The 21,301-nt window shown below is 32.1% G+C and overlaps 1 protein-coding gene across 4 annotated transcripts in view; it reads right to left on the bottom strand.

Moving 5' to 3' along the window:
- Positions 1-20,647, bottom strand: part of LOC118196632 (neuropilin and tolloid-like protein 2) — a 444,544-nt gene extending 423,897 nt beyond the window's left edge. The window contains exon 1 of one of the 4 annotated variants that reach the window (XM_085807315.1): positions 20,512-20,647. The gene's annotated coding sequence lies outside the window, so the exon portion shown is untranslated. The remainder of the gene's footprint in view (positions 1-20,511) is intronic. The other 3 variants (XM_085807316.1, XM_085807311.1, XM_085807309.1) reach the window with 3 other exon arrangements.
- Positions 20,648-21,301: the final 654 nt, after the last annotated feature.

Below are 21,301 nucleotides of genomic sequence, written 5' to 3'. Positions count from 1 at the left end.
TGTAAAATAAAACAACATAATTATTGATCCAGCTCATTTTAATATTTATTTGTTATTATTTATTTACTATTTAATCTTCGTTAATCTTAACAACAAATCGCAAAATGTATATATACTTTTAAATTTAGATTCATTGTCTCAGTCTCATCCCCATACAGTTCATGCCGCAGCGAGTTTCATGCGTTCTCTTATTTGATTCGCTAGAGAATCGGCGGCTTGTAGCGACAGAGGTGCAGGATAGTATTTTTTGTCTTCGGATACTTAACTGTTATCAACTGAGTTACCAGCAGCCGGAGAGAGTTTTTGGAGATTTCAAGACCTGATTTTATAGTTATCTGACTAGGTGTATTTGTTTCAGCTTTACTCTCAGAAATGCTATTCTTCTTGTATAAATAGGATATATTTATTCCATAAGAGTAGTCAAGTGAATTTTTTAAATTAATGACCGTGTTAGTTTAAGGTAAATTTTTGCTGGATTACAGTTTCCACAATTTTTTTTTCAAATATATAATTTAAAGATAATACAGTTCATGAAACAGTTAAGAAAATTCAATATAATAAGAATAGTCTATGAAAATTTCTGAAAGAATCTGCCTCAATAAAATTTGCTATAATGTACTATTTATTCCGAAGTTGATATTTTGCATTTTATTATTATTATTTATTTACATTTTTCCGAAGTTGACGTAATTTATTCTATACACACAAATTGACGAAATAATCTTATGTAACCCGTTCGCTGTATTACTCCGATTACGTAAGAAATCGAAAACTTCCATGGTTTGCAATTCGATACATCAATAACCATCTGTAGCAAATGCGTGCATAACAAACATCGGTGTGATTGTATTTTTAAAATGTTATATCAAATTCAGAAAAGTAAATTTCGAAACACATTACCCACCCCTTTGCGTTTAATATAAAAAAAATCACGTCGTTGATCAAATCTATCATAAATTTCCTCCTACAGCAAAAACTGCAACATTGATGTCGAACCGAAACGGCAGACAGTTAAGGGTTAAAGTTGTCAAGACAGATCTGAATGCGAGAGAAACATTTTATTACTTTGGCAGAAAAAAAAGGTTTTACTCAGAGTTCTTCAATCCAAAAATACGATTCAGGGTATGGATTAGATTTATTTTATTAGATTTGCTTCCATAAATTCTAAAAAATCAATGAGTACTTGGTTTTCCTTGAACTAACTCACGGTATCATTCTTTCTTTAAACTGTGCGTAATTCATCTTTCTTTTAAACATCTTGGAAGACGATCTTTTCCAAGTAGGTTTTATTTTCTCTTCTTCCCTTTCATTCTTCTGTTTATCTACTCTCTATTTCTCTCATTGTTTTTTTAAACCATGTATTTACACTTCGTATTTTGAGAAACCCCCATTAGGTTCCGACGATGTAATTCTGACCTAAAACTCGGTATGTCTCGCTTTAAAAATTGAGTGAATTTCTTTACAATTCTGTATCATTAAACTGATTAGATTTTTAACATGAGGATTGTATTGGAATAATTTGTGTACCTTACTAAATATATTTTTAGTTATTATGTGCATCAGACTTTTAAAATGTAAATACAATTTTAGAAGCACAAAATGTAACTAATTTTTAATCAAATAAGAAGGAAGGTTTTTCACTATTCCAGACTTTTCAGGATGCAAAACACATTGTATAATCGTACAAGATAATGATACTAATAGTAGTAAATGAAATACTTCCACCCTGTTTGAAATATTTTAATGAACACAAAGCACGGTAAATCTTTCTGCCCCAGAATTTTCACTTCAGGCAATGTAAGGCACATCTTAATTAACCTGTTGTAATCTAATTTAAATCCTATTTTTATTAACGAGTTATTTTTTTTTAATTGAAATCTGTCTTATACCGCTACTACTTCATCTATTATTATACCAGAATTTGAAAGTCCGAAGCAATCAAGCGATTCAGCTGCCAAAAGTAGACCCTGAGCGAGCTAGTAATTTTTCTAGTCGTTTAAGTCACTCAGACAATAATGAGCAAACTAAAATACATAGTTGAATATTTCGTCCAGAGTAGAATTCTCTTGATAAGCAGCCGGCTATGCACGTTTTGCACTGCTGTCTTTGCGTACGTTGAAATTAATTTCTAGTTTCATTGTGAAGATATGAGCTAATGATATGATGTAAGAAACATGTTTATGAACTAAATGCATAGTAAAGCAAAACTTGGCAACAGGAACTTACGTAAAGTAAGTAAACTGAGCAATACAATAGAAAAATTGTATTCGAAGGACAAATAAAACATTACTATTCTTCTCCGAGTGCAATTTTACTTTCCAAATCTACGGTTGACTAATTAGCCCTAGTTTGCCTTTCAAAACTACAGTACAGTAAGTTTTACCTATTTAACGCCAATTGCTCTAAACAGCGTTTGTTCCTTTTAGTATTTATACCCTGATTTCTTTTAGAAAACTACCGTTATTTAAGCGTATAGCCCTAAATTCACTGCCTAAATTAAGTACTCTTACGTAATCTGTCAAGATAAAGCAATAAATTCACCGGTAACTTTCTACTTACTAATTGTTAGAATATAATCGAAGAACTTGATGCTCTTATTTGTACAGCTTTAGTGATATTTTTTAATATTATGATTCAGTTGCTTAAAAACGTCAGACAGTAAAATTTAGTGCAATCTACAATGAGTGAGAATTTAGTAAATTTTTAATATCACTGACTGATTCAAGAACAAGTTACTCTCATTATGATTGGGTTTAACTTTTGTAGGTTTCGCGTGCGATCGGATTTTGAGTAAAAAAAGGAAAACAAAATTAATTAATTTTTTTCGTTTCTAAAAGTAAAAATCTCATCAAGAAGTTCATCCCTTATTACACGATATTTATGTGCTTCTTAATAGTTCTCTCGTGTGAAATTCCTGTAAAATATTGATGCAAACATTCTAATCAACGGAATTTTATTTTAAAGACCAAATTAGGGCATGATGAAGAAATAAATATTGTTTCGCATTTATAAAAAATGACTGGGAAATGAATTTCAAATAAAATTTATGTGTTTGTTAGTATTTGACTTAGCACTAGACATTTAAATAAATTGTGGGTAATTTCAGAGGGTTCGCATTGATCAATATTTCTTGGGAAACAGGCGCGGAGGCTATTGAACAATCGGTGCCTATTCGATTTGCTGTTTTGCAGAATCTTGGAACATTCAATGCTGTTTTAATTTATTACCTTTCATTTGCGGCTTATTGTGTTCTCAAGTATTTTATCGCGTGAAGTTATTTAGAATTAATTATTTAAAGCACTCTTTTATTTTCTACTTCATCCATCTAAATATTTGAAAACAACCTAATTTTTAGATGGCAAAACGAAACCGATAAGGAAAGTTGCTTTCGATATGATTACAAATTTAAATCATGCAAAAATGAATTTCATTTGCTAAACATTATAGTAGCATCAGTGGGTTTCATCTTTTATTTCATCTATATAAATCTTTCAAAAACAAGCTGATTCATACATGGTAAACGGAACTAATAAGAAAATTTCTTTTGGCATGTATGTCACAAATCAAATGTGTTTTCCCCTCTCAGCTTAAAAGGCTTAAATCACACAGAAATAAATTTAATTTAACAAATTTTATAATAGCATCAGTGGCAATAAACAATTAAGAATTGAAAAATTTCGGTAATTAATTACTACAGCCAGATTATTTAATGCAACAGTTAGTACGTAAAACTCATTTAACATAAAATAATTTACAATTACGAAAATTAAGAATTGAAATCCTTTGACAACTTATGACTTTTGGGGTGTTTTCTAACAGATTGTTTCTAGTCATGAATAGAAAGGCTAGAACATTAGATTGTAATAGAAAAAATTACATAATCTAGCTTCATATCCTGCTGGCAGATATAGCACTGTCGTCTTACAAACTGGTGGTCAAAAGTTTTGCAAAGGGAAATTCACTGAAGCTTCTTTCTGGATTATATCAAAACCACCACATAAATAACGATTTCAGACTATAAAGTAAAATATGCATCTGAATAGGACTTACATTTTGATTCAAGAATATTAATTGCACATTTATTGTATTTATCGCTTTAAAAAATTGAAAGTTTAGTCTAGCTAGAAATTATACGTAGGATAAATTAAAGCAAAATTTTTTAGAAATAAATAATAACTATAAAATAAATAATAAATTTTAACAAATAAATAATATTTAAAGAATAACAATAATACTGATGGAAATTTTCGGCAACTCCTTAATAAGAACTTACTACCCCCAAATGGGCCTTGACCTAAATGGGTTTTGGATTTCTATTTTGGTGCATAACGAGGAATTTGCTCAAACTGTAAGTTATAATTACGAAAAGAGTTGTTGGAGAAGTTTTGAATCAACTACTTTTAATTAAAATCGATCACATAATCCATGAGCAAAAACACAAAAAATACTAACTTTTTTATTTATGAAAGATTGTTTGCTGAAATCTATCACACAATCTATCTGAATTATTTAATAGTAAACTTCTTCAGCACACTCACATTTCGATTTCCTTTTCTCTATTAATCTGCAGCTTTTGATTTGAAAACATTCAGACTGAGACTCGTAACTTTTAATGATGAGAAACTTCAATATTCACTTTGCATTAATTTTAAGAATGTTTTAGTATTATTACTTCCTTGTACTTTAGTATTATTACTTTAGTATTATTACTTCCTTGTACGAAGTAAAAAGGAAGTATTGTAATCGCGAAAAGTTTCAGGCAGCATATTTCAACGAAAATATCCATTTTGACCGCAATCTAATGCAATTTAACGATGTTTTTGCGTGATATCTGTACGTAAGGACAGAATAAAATACACTTTTCCTTCAAAAAAATTATAAAACTGTATTAAAATTAATTCTGAAGAGAATTTTTCGTGGCGTCTGTACGAACGTATGTACGTATCTCGCATAACTCAAAAACGAGTAGCCTCAGAACGTTGAAATTTTGTATATAGAACTGATATAACATGTAGATTTGCACCTCGTATTTTGGTTGCAATCGGCCGCACCAAACGTATATAAATATATTTATATATATATATCCACTCTATTACCCGGCTCAGTGATCTCAGTTTCTTTACTCTTATATGTTTGTAAATTGTACATTTTTTGCTTTAAAAATGATTGAATTATGTTGTTTTTATCTACCGGTTAAGGATTTTATGCCTTTAGTAAATCTGTGTGCAATATTTTTAGAATTATCAGCAATTTTAAAGTTGTTTAATTGCCGCTAAGCCTGTTTCTAATGGCGGTCATTGATGTTTACATTTGAAACAGGAGACTAGTGTATTTGTTGCCAATCTAGAGAAACTTAGCTTCGCAACAACAAAGATAACACATTCATTTATTATTGCCAATTAAATCATGCTTAATTCTTTCTGGAATTTTTTCGAGGAAATAAGCGTTTGAAATTTACTTCGTAATTTTTAATATAGATATTTTGAGTTTTTACGTATTTTTGCCTTCTCGCGAAGTGAGAACTGAATTAATTAAATGAGAAATACTCAATCGTCTGGGAAAAACTGTTTCTTTTTTGTTTTGTTTGCTTAATTTCTTGTATACATAGTTCTAGCTTTATTATAGTATTTGAATCGGACATGTGGCAACGATTAGATAATTCTTTAAATAATATACATTTTGTGCATTCTGAGTTATAATATGAATGAAATATAATACTGTTAAGTGAGCCTAGCGCCAGAGTGTCGCTATGGTAAACAAAGTGAATTTTAAAGAATGCATTTATTCTATTGTGGTTTATGCGCTGTCGGCGAAGTAGGTTTAATTCAATCTAATAAGTTTAAATAAAATGCAAGAAAAAATGCGTATAATTTAATATTCTGTACAAGGAAGTCATGTGGTGTACACATCAGATTTTTTAATTAAATAAATATAACAAAAAGCAAGTGATATGTTTATTATTTAAAAATGGGAGAATTTATACTTTTTTAGTTTCTCCTTATAATACGTAAACTGGATACATCAGTCATTTAAATGAGATTTTTCAATTCATCTTAGACCTTACTCTGCTGGAAGACACGTATAGTTTGAAAAACAAGGCGGGGAAGAATATAAATTCGCAGTTTTCTAGCACGCATTTTATAATGCAAAGGGTACGAAAATAGTAGGTTTACAACCGAGTGTAGGAAAATATTCTTATTTGTTTTAATACTTATTTAAAAGTCCATTTACTCTATAACCATACCTTTAAATCCTTTTTCACTTTTTAATACAGAAATTTTTAAAGGCTAACTATAAATCATAAGCCAGCTCGTGCCAAATTTATTATTTTCTTGCACTGATAAATGATTTCAATAATATGGAAAAATGTAAACTCACATTTTTTCTGGATTTAGTATTTCGCTTTTGACCGCCTTTGCATCAAATGCTGCATTTATTGTTAATTAAGGGTAATTAATCATTATCTTGGGATATACCGCATATTTTTTTTTTATTTCGACCCCATTTTTATCAAGGAAAAGAAAAATACAGTTATTTCCTGTTGCATTGATTTTATGATAAAGATTTGCCCGTTCTGATAAGTAATTTGCCTTTTGAATATTATCTTATCTAACTCTTTTTCTCGTTCAACTTTTTCATGAAATTATGAATAATGGATAAAAGAGAGATTGGGACTAATAAATAAGATTAGAAATAAGATTATAAATACGATTAGAAAAAATATTTTAACATATCATTTCTGAGGCAACTAAAATACGTATAACTCATGTATTTCCTGAGAAAGAAACATAACTGTATTTTCCGTCTATCTGAAAAACAACTGATAAGCCTTAATCATTTAGAGAGATTTTTTGTAAAAACTGAAAGTTTATTTTTTAATTAACACGTTGTTTCTTGCTTAAAATCTTTCCTACTCTCCTTCTGTTTTGTCTACTGCACCAGAATGTGCAAATGAAGTGAGTTTTATATAGGAGGGTGAACCTAAATTCCATCATCATCCTTTGGCAAAATCCACCTCCTGTGACAAAGTTATTTTTTATTAGTCTTTAGTTAGTTACTACGAGACAGTGAATTGTGTCTGATTAAGTTAATAGTCGTGAAATAGTGGACCGCAGTTGTTAGGCTTTAAAATTTTACTTGTAAACACGTTGAATCACTGTGTCGTCAACATGTTAGTAGCTGTAAGCTGTCTGAATCACTCTGTAATCAAGCTTTAAATAGCTCCAAGTAGTTAATAGTCCTATAACTTCCAGTCGAAAGGTGTTTTCTAGTGTTATAATTACTTAGCGTTTAAATATAAAAAGATGGAAAGAAAATTTGTTCAGAAATCTTGAATATTAGATTGGTGTTATAAGCCAAAAATTGTAAAGTTGAAGAAAAGTTTACTTTTGAAATACAGTTTTATATTTGCTGCCCTCATCTGTATAATGGTTAGGGATGCTAGCTTCTACATCACTGGGCACGGGTTCGGATCCCATAGAATGAGTAGGTATTTGTAAGTGTTTGCGCTGCACGGAGGCACTTAAAATAAAAATGAACAGAATGTCCTCACAGAAGATTACAGAAGATTTATTGGCAGGGTAAAAGGAGTGGTAACCCCTTCCATCCGTCCACCGAGGTGTTCGCCGTCAAAACTGGGACGGAAGTTCTCCATTCTAATGGGTGTTATTAGATTGCCTCCTGTGGCAACGTTCTCGGTGATCTGACTGATATTGCTCATTCCCAGTGAATGCATTATGAAAGTGATTACAAAATATTGATTTATTCAAGACACTTATGTTCGCATTGTTTTCAATGTGCTAACACTTAATAAGCAGTCATTTTAGAGACGTTATTAAAAGCTTTCTAGAAATTTTTCTTTTTTACATATTAAAGAAATTTTATTTTCATTAAAATACAATTTCATAACTTTTGTCTTAAAATACACCACCTTATGGAAATATTTTTACGTTATTTTATATTTAAATATTTTTACGTTCACGTTATGCACCTACTTTTACGTATCATCACGACTTTTTTCTTAAATCATTTTTTCTTGAAAGTTTCCTCTAAAATTCTCACAGTTTGTGGAAATGTTAGGTACATCCTATTACAACACGATTTTATTGACGGAAATGTTCCAAATTCTTTATGGCGCCGAAAAGCGAAATTTAACTGCAACCATCGGACATCCTTATTAATGTTCTTTTGAACAGATGTTGTAAAAGCAATACACTCTTTGTTCCCAATTCTGTAAAATGTCTTCATTAAATCGCTATTGATTTTTAGCCCATCATCTAACGGAAAGTTGTGTGTTTGGCTTGCCTTTTAAGCTTCTGATACTTATCGCTCTGAAAACCCATTACAGCCACCAGACAAAATTCGGCCGTCATTAGGCGCAAGATCGATGAACAAAGTTTGGATAGTTTTGTTTCCCAGACTCGCGGGAAAAGCTTTCGGATTTATTCCACAATTATAATTCTTTCCGAGTGCTTATCCGTTGCATGGAGACATTAATGCATTTATAAATCTTGCAGAAGTAGCTTATAAAAGGTAAATTAATAAATATTGACCCCTCGCCCCGAGATATGTGAGAAATTGCGTCGGATTTACTGCGCCGTTAATAGGCTGAGTGAAAATCCGTTCTGCAACCACTAAGCTCTGCACTCAGCTACGTTGTTAGTAATCACAACTTCTCTCTTTGCTCACGATTTAGTTCCAATGGAAATGCTTTCATCATTCTCAGGGAATTTTCCTGAGTTTGTAATAATACAACAATTCTTGTTAAAGATTGGGCATCTACTTATTTCCCAAGGAGGCGATTCCCCGAATTTGGTCTTCCATGCAGGTAATTCGACCTAATCTCTAATACTGTTTATCAGGAGGAGTAGAAACACTGACTAACAATAAAAGAAACTGCCGTTCAAAGTTCTTTCGAAGCCAATAAAAAATACCGAGTCCTAAGTATATGTTCTTGCTTAGATTGTGAATTAGCAGTCTAAGCACATAACTGATATAGTGGAAAGCTTTACAATAAACTTTCATTAATAAGGAGTATAAGATATTTCTTCCGCCTTCTTAGCATGTCTTCGTGGTGTAGTGGTGAGCACACTCACGCGTATTCGAGAGATTCGTGGTTCGAGTCCCGGCGAAGGCACTGCTCATTTTCCATCTCTCCTGTTTTAAAAAGTACCTAATGTCTCTACAGTGGCGCCCGAACTAAAAGGTGGTGAATGATGATTCTTCACCACCAGAATTTGGTGATTGGGTCCCCTAAACGCCAGTCTAGCTTTAAAAGGAGGAGTATGCGAGGTATTTCTCCAACCTTCTTAGCATGCCTTCGTTTCGTGATGTAGTGGTCAGCACACTCGATGCGTATTCGAGAGGTCCGTGGTTCGAGTCCCGGCGAGGGCATTGCTCATTTTTCATCTCTCCCATTATCAAAAATACCTAATGTCTGTACAGGAGAAGCACAGTAATGTATAACAATGACTAGTACAAAAGGAAAACTACGATAAGATTTATTACTGTAACAAAATAGCAAAATAAATGCAACTATTCTGTGAGGATTTTGAAATATATTACTGTTCTGCAGGATTGACCGAATTTCATGTCAGTACGAACCGTACGATAGAATTTTGAAATATTCAATAGAAATTAGGTTCTTGAAGCTATATTATCAATTATATACTAACTAGATATGTTTATCCCCTTAAAATCAGCATAAAATTTTTAAATAAGTTGAAGCATTTAAGGTAAACTATTAATTTTGTGTACGATGTACTAAATACTCTGTTTTTCAAAGAGAAAGGTAAGCAATAACTTTCGATTTTTAAATGATTTTATCATCAATGATAAATGATTTTAATAACCTCGAACTAAAAGCAAAAGAAGTAGTGTTTTTACAAAAATAAAGGGTCTTCTTTCAAGTTAATAACAATGGATTAATTTACAAAGGTGCAGTGTACTAAAGTACTTAATGTGGAGCTCGACCCCAATTTTCATAGAGAATCCTCCAGAGGATGTATCTGAATATCTTCCAGCCCTCTTTCCTACCACCATGTCATTCGAGAGGACTTTCAGCTCTCCAGTATTTTAAATGCCTCCAATACACCAAACATTTACCAAAAAAAATGCCTTATTCAAGATTTCAATCAAAATACTCTTCAAATTTAATTAATTGTTAATCGCACGTGTTTTATGTGTTGATAGCTTCTTGCGTAATGAATAATTTTTTACGAAAATAACTTAAAATTATAGATGTTCCATCGACAAAGAGAAATATTCTACAATGTGCAGCCAGATTAAATATTATAGCAACAGATTTAAGCTATTAATCTGATACACTTTCTTCGTACACTTCTTGATCGAATCAAAGAATTACATACACAAATATTTTGCTCAGAATGGAAATACTACGGAAAACAATTAGCCAAACTTACGGTTTTTTAATTGGCTGCATGCAAGATGAAATGTAAAATTTAAATAAAATTATGCAGAGATGGCGACGTACGTGACAAAGTCACAATAATTCATAGATTCCTTTTCGGAATTAAGTCAAAGTAACCATTAATGGTTCTGTTTTAAAGCATCAAATTTTAACCGATGAATTTAAAACATTTTTAAAATGTGTTCTGTTTTAAATTATCAATTATAATTTAAATATCTAGAGAACTACAAAAACATTGCATTATTATTTCTATTCATTGCATTTAAAGTTTCTTAAGTTGTATAGTGTTATTATGTGACTTATCTCACTTGTCTGACAGTAGCATCCGAACAAGACCACTAAATTCATCTTGGCAATGAGTGCAAGATTCGGCCTATCGTTGGCAAGAGCCTTGAGCACCATAAAAGTGACAGAACGACTTAATTATGTGTAGTTAAGTAGTAATGGGTAGTTAAGTTTTTAACTACATGATCATTAGCCGAAAAATTACAGTTCCATGTAATTAACTGCCCACCTTCTGCTATCTACAGAATTATTGTTTAACTCCATAATGAGTTAGATAAACTATATTAATACATTTGATAAAAATGAATTTGTGCACTTTAATTGTAAAAAACAAAAACAAATTAATTAATTAATTAAAATTGCATGGTGATATTTATTGCAAATAAGTAAATGTTTTATCGCTTACTGCAATTTCGTTAATCTGCAGTTTGTACAACATTATCAAAGCCTTGTTGTTACAATGATGAAAGCAGTAAAAGTGAAGTGCTGAAATTGCAGTGTTGTAGTTTTGATCGAAATAAGGGATATGAGGACTTAGAACAGGTTGTTTTCACACCTCCAACAGAAACGAGTACGAGGTTGCGTGATTAATACAATTACAATTATTATGCAGGAAAATTTCAGAAGCTTTTAAGAAATTCAAATGGAGCGTCAAAATAATGAGAGAGATTTGAAAGATTCTAAAATTTTCCCGCAGCTCAATCTTTTTCATGACGCAATTTCTATTCCATTCCATTCCTATCAGAGGAGCGGGAAAACCTGCTCTGACCAAGCACCACAACTTCCACATTACGCATTTCACTTCTACCACTTCACAACCGTAACAGCAGCTTTGCTAATATTGATCTAAATTACAACTCAGCTGCAATTAGCGATAAAAGTTTTACTCATTTGTTTCAATTATTACGTTGAATATCATTTTACTCTTATTTCCTTATAAAGATACCTAGTCTGAAAAACCTGTATGTTTCATCTTGCAAGATTTATCTTACCTAATTTTACTTTAAAATTATTTCAGTTCTGTTCATTGAGTTTATTTTTCTTGTAACATCCAATAATGGTACAAAATATCTCACAATATCAAGTTCTTGATCAAGTTTTTCAGCAAGTTCTTGCTGAAAAAATTATGTTTGCTAACAAAAATTACGACTGCTACCTTTTACTCTTTAAAGTGACAAGTATCCCTTAAACTAGATTTGTGCTTTAGAGACTTCGAGAATATGTACTCCTTATCCGTCTTTTAACGCTCTCGGAGGAATTATCTCCGAGATTCAGTCATTTATCACCTAAGTATCTAGAACCTGGGTATTCTAGGATACATTCTACTTTAAAAAGAATTCTTACAGCTTGTATAACGTATACGGAAATGAAATATATCATTAATGAATAATATATGTTTTTTAAAAGTGTATGCTAAAGTCTGCAAACATTTTTAATTGAGCAGGTCTACTTGTATGTAAATAACAGGTAACTAGAAGTATCTCTTATAAGTAAAAATTTAGTATTATGTGTATATAAGTTTTAAAAATAATAAGAACGAATGTATTACATTTTTAGTGGGTATAGAAGCATTTTTAGTATTTTTAGTGGGTATATTCTTCATAGAATGCGAATTCTTAGGATGCATAATTAGGATGGAGTAATCCAATGATTTGGTTGTTTCCATACTTTACTCAAATGTACATTTTAGCTGAAGAACCCGCAAATATAGAACACTAACGCTGATTGGCGTAGATTTTATTTTAGCGGATACGGTTTCAGCAATTCAACACTATCATCTATAAGGTATTTTCCCGCCTTCTTAGCATTCCTTCGTAGTGTAGTGGTCATCACGCTCGGCGTGTATTCGAGAGACTCGTGGTTCGAATCCCGGCGAAGGCGTTGCTCATTTTTCATCTCTCCTGCTTTAAAAAATTACCTAATGTCTCTGCAGTGACGCCCGAACTAAAAGGGTGGTGGATGATGATTCTCCACCCCCAGAATTTGGCGATTGGGTGCCCTAATCCCCAGTCGCCCTTTAAAAGGGGGAGTATACGGAAGTATACGGGGGGTATATAAAGTATTTCTCTCGCCTTCTTAGCATACCTTCGTAGTGTAGTTGTCAGCGCGCTCGGCGCGTATTCGAAAGGCCCGTGATTCGAGTCTCGGCGAAAGCGTTGCTCACTTTTCATCTCTCCTGCTTTAATAAATACCTAATGTCTCTACACACCTTCTTAAGCTGTAAGTAATTAAATGATGGATTAGATGAAATTTCAAAATTTTCAAAAACTTAATAGTAATTAGTTAACCAAGGCATTTGGTGTAATCACGGGAAAATACAAAGTAAGTGGTGCCATCCAAGGTTAAAAAATTTAATCACAAATTAATTATTTATCAAAGGATGGTAAAAGTAAATTCGAGAAAATTCGTCAGTCTTTCTGTTTGTGGCACTTACCTTCCATTAGTTGAAGTGTTAAAGAAGGCGAGAGCATTGACTGTTGAAAGCGCTTTTGATTAAATAAAATGTTGATTTTCTTCAATTGGTGTATCACATTTTCTCACTTTTAATACCATTTCCTCGAATGGATTTTCATTGTTCTGCATCTCTGAACCCAACAAGGATTTAAGATCGCTGAATACTGGAAGTTGGATCTTGTTCGATCCCAGACGAACGGGCTGAGTGCATGAGTTTTCGGGGATTTCTATGTAAGTAAGGTGAATACGAGTCATGTTTTCTTAGAAAGCACTCCACGAAGGCATACCTCTTCTTAGATAAGTAGCTCTTGCGTGCTTTGTCATATTGCAGAAACCTAACTTGCCTCACTAATGAGCATTTGTTCAATTCTTAGGGAAATGTAATCACTGTTGTGCTATTTCAAATTCAGCGATCCTGTAAGCTAAGAGAACTTGCATTTTACGTATCTTAATACTATATCAATTTAAAACATACTTTAAGATTTAAAAAATGTATCTATTCATTACGAGCGGTTCACACAACATAAGAAATCTTCTTCATATTCCAAAGATTTACGCACTTGGTTGCTGTACTTGATGTACAGCTGTAGAAAAAGTTCTTGTTCGTTACTTAACAGGAATAATTGTAATGAAACATTTAATGCTTGAAAGGCCTAAGAAAGATCTTTAAATTTAACAAAATTACAACTTAAACACTTGACATTTCTTGACATTTAAAATGTGTGCGAATTTCCCAACTACGTGTACGCGCAATAAACTTCAAATAGTTTCTGAAGCAATTAGTAGTACATAGAAAAACAAGCATATTAGAAACTTTCAAAAAATGAAAAAGCAATAAGATTTATTTATAAAATAGAAGTATAATGCACAAATGAAATTGAACTGAATCGAAGTACTTATAGCTCCAACATCTCAAGTACATCTAATTGTTATATATAGAAATTTTTACATGCCCAGATATGGTTCGCGCTTTTTTAAGAGTATTTAAATTCAAAATATTTTGCATCGTATATATTTCAGATTCAACCGGGAGGGGAATTTATACTTCAGATATTAAAGATTATTCGAAATGAATTCGTTTTAAAGATGTTTCTAAGAAAAGAGTTTTAATCTTCCTGAAAATTTCGTAAGAGCAGTTTCTTATATATTTTTCTTCTTCAGCGCACATTTTTGGAGGGGGTGGGGAAAGGAGTTCTATTTGATAGCTTCTGATGCGTATATAATCGACTCCCTGTAAATTTCCTACAGATACTTATTATTACTGATAATTTTAGAAGTGTCTTTATTTTTTCAATTGTAAATGTTAGTAAATCTTTTAATAATTTATTACGTTTCTTAAACGCTCTTTTAAAACGGGATTGTTAAAAAAAAAGATAATTATTAAAATTAGAAGAAACACTAGCAGTTTTAAAAGAAATTGCGCAACATATAAAGAGAGAATATGTTTGATTTTAGTAGGTTGTATCTAACTGTGATCTTAGAAAAACACACAAATGCTATTTGATTTGAGAATGTGACAAGGCGGATAACTAGTTAAGGCAAAACACGTGAGGCTTAAGAGAGAAATGCTTCCATGAAGGACTTTCTTAGGGAAACCGTTCATATTAACGTTTTACATGACAAAAACACAAAAGTGCCCATGCAGGTAGCTCATTTACGTTAATTCAAACCTGAGGTGAACTTCCAACGTTCAGCAGTCGCCCACTCATAGGCCAGATTTGAAAGGGAAAACTTAGTTTAATTTAAAATTATTTATAATTACTAATATAACTTTAAGGAGATCTGACTAGTATTCTAACAAAGTTCACAATCACTATGAATTTATTAGTCATTTTATACTTTTATAATGTATTTTCAAAGCAAATTTGAAACTAATTTCCTACATTCATATCAGAATGTGTTCATTTGTTTACAATCATTGTTAAGCAATTAAGGGATATTTTATCACAGATGTTATACTTTTAAATGCCAATTTTAGCTCTAATTTCTATATGTTGACTGATGTGACTCTGTAAAACATATGTTGATTGGTCTAAGTAGAGGTTCTTTTCCGATTCTAAATACCAAGGATTCGTAAAACTAAAGAAGTTTTGAAGGAAAAATTGGAGTTCCAATTAGCACATAAATTTTGAGCACAGGCAGACTAATAAAATACATTTGGATACCTCTACATTTTCGAAATACCGGGTGATCAAAAAGTCAGTATAAATTTGAAAACTTAATAAATCACGAAATAATGTAGATAGAGAGGTAAAAATTGACACACATACTTAGAATAACATGGGGTTTTATTAGAAAAGCAATAATCTGATCAGAAAAGCAATAATTAGCATAACAAATTAAGACAAAGCAAAGATGATGTTCTTTACAGGAAATGGTCAATATGTTCACCATCATTCCTCAACAATAGCTGTAGTCGATGAATAATGTTGTGAACAGCACTGTAAAGCATGTCCGGAGTTATGGTGAGGCATTGGGGTCGGATGTTGTCTTTCAGCATCCCTAGAGATGTCGGTCGATCACGATATACTTGCGACTTCAGATAACCCCAAAGCCAATAATCGCACGGACTGAGGTCTGGGAACCTAGGAGGCCAAGCATGACGAAAGTGGCGGCTGAGCACACGATCGTCACCAAACGACGCGCGCAAGAGATCTTCCACGCGTCTAGCAATATGGGGTGGAGCGCCATCCTGCATAAAAATCGTACGTTCCAGCAGGTGTTTATCAGCCAGGCTGGGGGCGATGCCATTCTGTAACATATCGGCGTACCTCTCACCCGTCACGGTAGCAGTTACAAAACCAGAATCACGCATTTCCTCGAAGGAAAAAGGCCCGATAACAGTAGATGTGGTACATCCAACCCCTACCGAACCATTTATTTTTATTCTAATAAAACTCCATGTCATTCTAAGTATGTGTGTCAATTTTTACCTCTCTATCTACATTATTCCGTGATTTATTACGTTTTCAAATTTATACTGACTTTTTGATCATCCGGTATATTCGTATATTTGCATACATTTGTTTTGCAGCTTAGCATGTATTTGCATTTTGCTTTAATAGATGTCACATGTTTTCGACGTGGCTTTCGCTCAGAATTCTACATCACCTTCAGAAACTTTCGTGATGAGTGTCAGCAACAAATTGCATCCATATCTGCCCAAATGTCATAAGTAAAAGCATCTTAAAAGGAAGTGGTGTTGTTTTTTCAAGATCGTTTAGCACTCAATTTTAGGTTTTATGTCTTATCTGAAATATAGAAAAGTGCATCCGATACTTTAAAAAATGTACTCCTATTTTCCCAAAAGTAAAAGCAATCTGACTTGCTTCTCTTATGCCTCTCATATCACTCATTATTAATTTGTGTCTGTGCAAAAATGCTAGTGATTTCATTTAAGGTAATATCAGTTTTTCAGCATATCCCAAAAAATGACCCCCAGTTATTTACTGTCACAAAGATAATTAATATACTCCGAATAAAATTATTAATATACTCGGATTAATATACATCCGAATAAATAATTAAACAATTTTCCAAATATATTAACAAATATATAAGAAATATATTAACAAAATTTGCGTATTCGTATTGCTTCTAGTTTGATGTAAAGTTTCCATAAATATTGTCATGAAAAATGTCTGAAAAATGTCCCGTTTTCTGAAGCAAAAAACCCTTTTCCAGCACTAAGATTCTACCTTCAGAAAAATGAATGAAGAATCTAATATATAAGAAGTGGATAAACATATGAACAAATGTATTTCGTAAATGAAGGTCCACTTTTAGTCCGCTTTTTTAAAAGGAACATGCCTCTAGAGACTTGGTACACTTTTACTATAGAAGCTGTAACACATTTCAGTATCTAATTAGAAAGATTTTCCTTTTGAAATGCAACCCGCGTACTTTAAAATCTAAAAAATCACTGTCAGGGTTCTTAACGGGATATAGCATGTGAATAGAGTTTTACATCTTAAAGGAATGAGAAAAAAAGAAAAGAGACTTCCTTTTTTCATGGTGGAAAGAGATCAAATTAAATTCGCGGGGATTCTAGCAAAATCTACAGTACATTTTGCTCCCCAATCGTAAAATCTTATAATTTAATGTAATGGAAGGAACTCCGCTGATTAGCCGCACAAGAGATGCATATGTACTTCTTATACTGGCACATTACACATTAGTTGATGAACTTCCAAATGCTTTGTCAGGGAGTTTCCAGAATTTCAGAAATGATGGAGCCGAAACCTTCCCAGTGTGCAAGCTCATGTTGATCGCTAATTTATGTTGCGACTTTCAGTAATTACTCCTTAATAGTACCCCCACTAGTTACGTGGAGGTAATTACAAAGACGTTGGGAAGCTATGTCTAGTCGATAGTCCTGTTGATGTCTAGTCTTGTTCATACATGATTATGCTTCGAAACATTGCTCAGGGAATTATGTCTTGTGTCTGGTCACCACATGAATTGGATTGGATTAGTTAATTACGGTAACGCACGCGAGAACTAACTGCTGAAGATGAACGCTGATCCATGAAACATTTCAATACCGTTTCATTTATCTGAAGCTTCCTCTCTATAGACAATATATACAAATGATATACAAATGATGACATCTAGAAAGATGATATACAAATTAATACAAATCATCTTCTTATATTTATTGTATGCGTTCTTCTTTTTGCATAGAGAGTTTTCATTTCCTCTTCTGATACTGAAATTAGTATATATTCAACTGTATTAGTTTACAACAGAGTATCATTCTTTTCTTCTTTCAGGTCCTCATTAGCAATCAATTATCTTATCTTTCATTTAAACGTACTGAAAAAATTCTAAAGAAAAGAAGAAAGTTTAGGCTTAAATATTGTCAAGAATTTGCTCATACATGGACTTGAGCGAGTTACAAAAGACTGTTTCAGATACGTACATTCATATGCATTTAAAAATTATTTGTTACCTGTAACCTAACGAGAAAGAACTGGTTAGTGTTCAATATTAGTTCAAATAAATGCTCTAAATTCAAAACAAGTGCTTTAATTTTTAAATTGAATGCATCCTTAAGTGATAGTAAAAATAAAATTCAATGGCTATTTGAATGTGAGATGAGCAACTATTTATCAGTTAGTAGATATTTATTGTCTTAATTTTGGAGCCTAATATGACATGCAGTAAAATAACGCTAAATTCTGAAAAAATTATTTACAGAATCTACTGGAAAGTACGTAATCATTGGTGGAGTTACAATGCATTAATTTCTATTTGACTTTTCAAGCAACCCTCTGATCCTTCGTACAAAATTCATGAAAGCGAAGGGAAAGAAAATCATATCTTTTCTTTCTGCGAAACTGATCGCAGTTGTTTTGTTTCGATTTATTTGATTATGGCAAAGCATTTGAAGGTAATCTGCCTAAGGAAGGGGATGCCTTCGAGGAGAACTTTCTAAGGGTGGCAGCTGGAATTCCATTTTCTGCCGATGCGTTAAGAACGCTTCCCGCGTAATTTCAAGGTAAAAGGTGAGCGTGTTATTCACGGAACCTGTATCCTGAGCATTAATTAAAATACACATAAAACGGCAAATTTAGTCTATAATTTTCCGGTGTAATTTCAAAAGCTATAATTTAAATAATTTAAAATTTATGAATTTATTTCAGATTTTAAGAAAATACTTCATTACATTCTTTTAATTTTTTACGATAAAATATTGTTTTATTTATTTCTATCAATTCTAATGAGAAGTAACTACGAAGAAAAAAAATTCTTACGAAAAACTAGATAAAAAAGATACTTAAGTCAAGCATTCGTCGCAATTAAGCAATGAACTCCTAGCAAGACTAAAAAAAATAGAGTTTCATATTATTTTATATGTATCTTAAACCAGTGAAAAGATTTTGAAAACGAATTTCATCTTAGAATAATCTGGCTCACCCCACAGTGATGGCAAAGAAATCTAAAGCAATAAATCTAGCTAGTAAAACATTTGAAAAAAATATTAATTCTGAATTAAATTTTTAAGACAATTATTATTATTAGCAAATTAGCAATTAACAAAATGAATTTTACGTCTTAGAACGTCGTTAAAATTAAAATTAAATTTGAAGTTCGGATATATTTTCCAAAATGTAAACTTAATAAAACGTTCTTTTAATACAGACGGAAAATGTTGGGATCTCTTATGCAACAGCATAGTTTTAACTAATTTAAATTATGAAAAAAATGAAATACGTATAGGAGCCAGAGAAGCAATTCTCATTTTTTGAAGACGTATTCTATATTCAGTTTTAATCAAGCGAAACTTCTTTGGTTACCGAACTCACTATAAAAGATATATTCATACTATTTTAGCCAAATATAAGCAGAGCAGACAAAAAAAATTTATTTACATTAAATTATATTACGCATTTGCTTCTATGAACGCATTCTAAATATAGCATTTTATCTCAAAGACGAATTAATGCAGTACAATTCTACGAGCTACAGAATTAATTTCAATCATCAATTAAAAATAAAATTATTTTTACAATTAAACATCTCAGCCCCTTTTTTTAAGTAAAGGAATAATTTTTAGAAAGAAAGGAAAGCGTAATGCTAATAAATTTGTCCGCTACTAGACCTGTACTTCTTCAATATCAGTTTTGCTATGCTCACAGAGATATTTATATCAGTATTATAATGTAAAGGTAATAATTATGAAATAAACAGCCATTAATAAACTTTCGCATCATTACAGAAAAGAATAGTATCGTCTTAATTTAGAACAATTCTCTTTCCTATGGTCCTGCACAATCCTCTTTCCTGCACAAGCGCGCATAAATAACCCATGGTAAACATGAATTATGCAACGCTTCCTGTATTGCTAACTTGTTATCAAGTTTGTATTCATAGTTTAAAACACATTGCACGGACTATTACTGTTATAATGTTGCGGAGAGTCAGCAAAAACACGCTCTATTTACATTAAAAGGATTTTTTAATTCTTTAAAATCGCAACGCACGTGTGTTGCGAGCACAAATCACACGTATTTTATTATAAAAATGAACATTATAAATTAAAGAATGCTTTTTCTCGGAGTTAAAACTGAAATTCCGGCATAAATAGACATCATCTTACGTTACGAAACAGAATTCTTGCAGATTACAAACCAACAATAATTTTTCACGGTAATAAAACACGATTTTTCGCTCTTGTTTACGAAATAAGAAGAACTTTCTCAAGCAGTAGTACTTTCAGAATCATTTTTCCCGCCAAATAATTTTTAATTTTTAGAACTTTACGTGCAAAATTCAATATTAATGCATAGTCGCTTGAAGTCGCTTACATATATAAAGAGAAATTTGGAACATCTACTTACCACCGTGCGGAAGCAAACGGAAGCCACCTGTTAAACGCGGCTTCTGGGAAGTTACAAAAAAGCCGGCGAGTGCGAGCGATAGAGCTATGGATGTCGCTGGCGGACTGCCGAAACCGCGCATGACAACCACCTGATAGGGTGGAAGGGTTCATTCACGTAGGAGTGCTAAGAGATGCAGGGGCTTGCGCTTCAAAAAGTGGAATAATTCCTTCCGTGCCTTATAATAACTAGAAAGATATCAGTGAAAATTTTACAAAGATTTGCTTCTCTCACGATATCGGATATAGCAAAAAATTTAAGCGACCCAGAAATTGTTTTGTAAATTTCTGCAACTACCAAAAATTCCAATTTTGCGCTTTCTTATGTTAAATGGAAACTATAATTAACATTTATTGTTTTTTAATTAACAAATAAGAGAGATGGAGATCAAAATTTTTGGATTGTCTGTATACAGCACGTTATTCGATAAACTCGCAATTGCTTAGTTGTGCACATTTTCCCACAATAAATTGGCGAAAAACAGAAGATTTGGTGCATTACTTCCTATTTTCAGGATAATTTCTATATTTCCAGAAATTAGTTTGCCGTTCTGAAAGAAATTATATAAATAATTTTCTTGCGCGCGAAACACCTTGTTAATATTTTTGAAATATAACTTTTTTTCCAAATGCATATTAAACAAAATGGTACTATTCGGTTTTGAGGGCCGTAAAAAAAAATTGCAGCGAAAATGTATGCGCAAAAATCGCCAAATCTAGCAAACGCGCCCATTTAACAGCGCGCCAAATCT

The sequence above is a fragment of the Stegodyphus dumicola genome, chromosome X1, assembly GCF_044657685.1.
Source record: "Stegodyphus dumicola isolate Sdum_Otavi_A_Nest chromosome X1, ASM4465768v1".
Classification (NCBI taxonomy): Eukaryota; Metazoa; Arthropoda; class Arachnida; order Araneae; family Eresidae; genus Stegodyphus; species Stegodyphus dumicola.
Note: the sequence above shows the minus strand (reverse complement) of the source record. Positions and strands in the feature narration are given on the sequence as shown.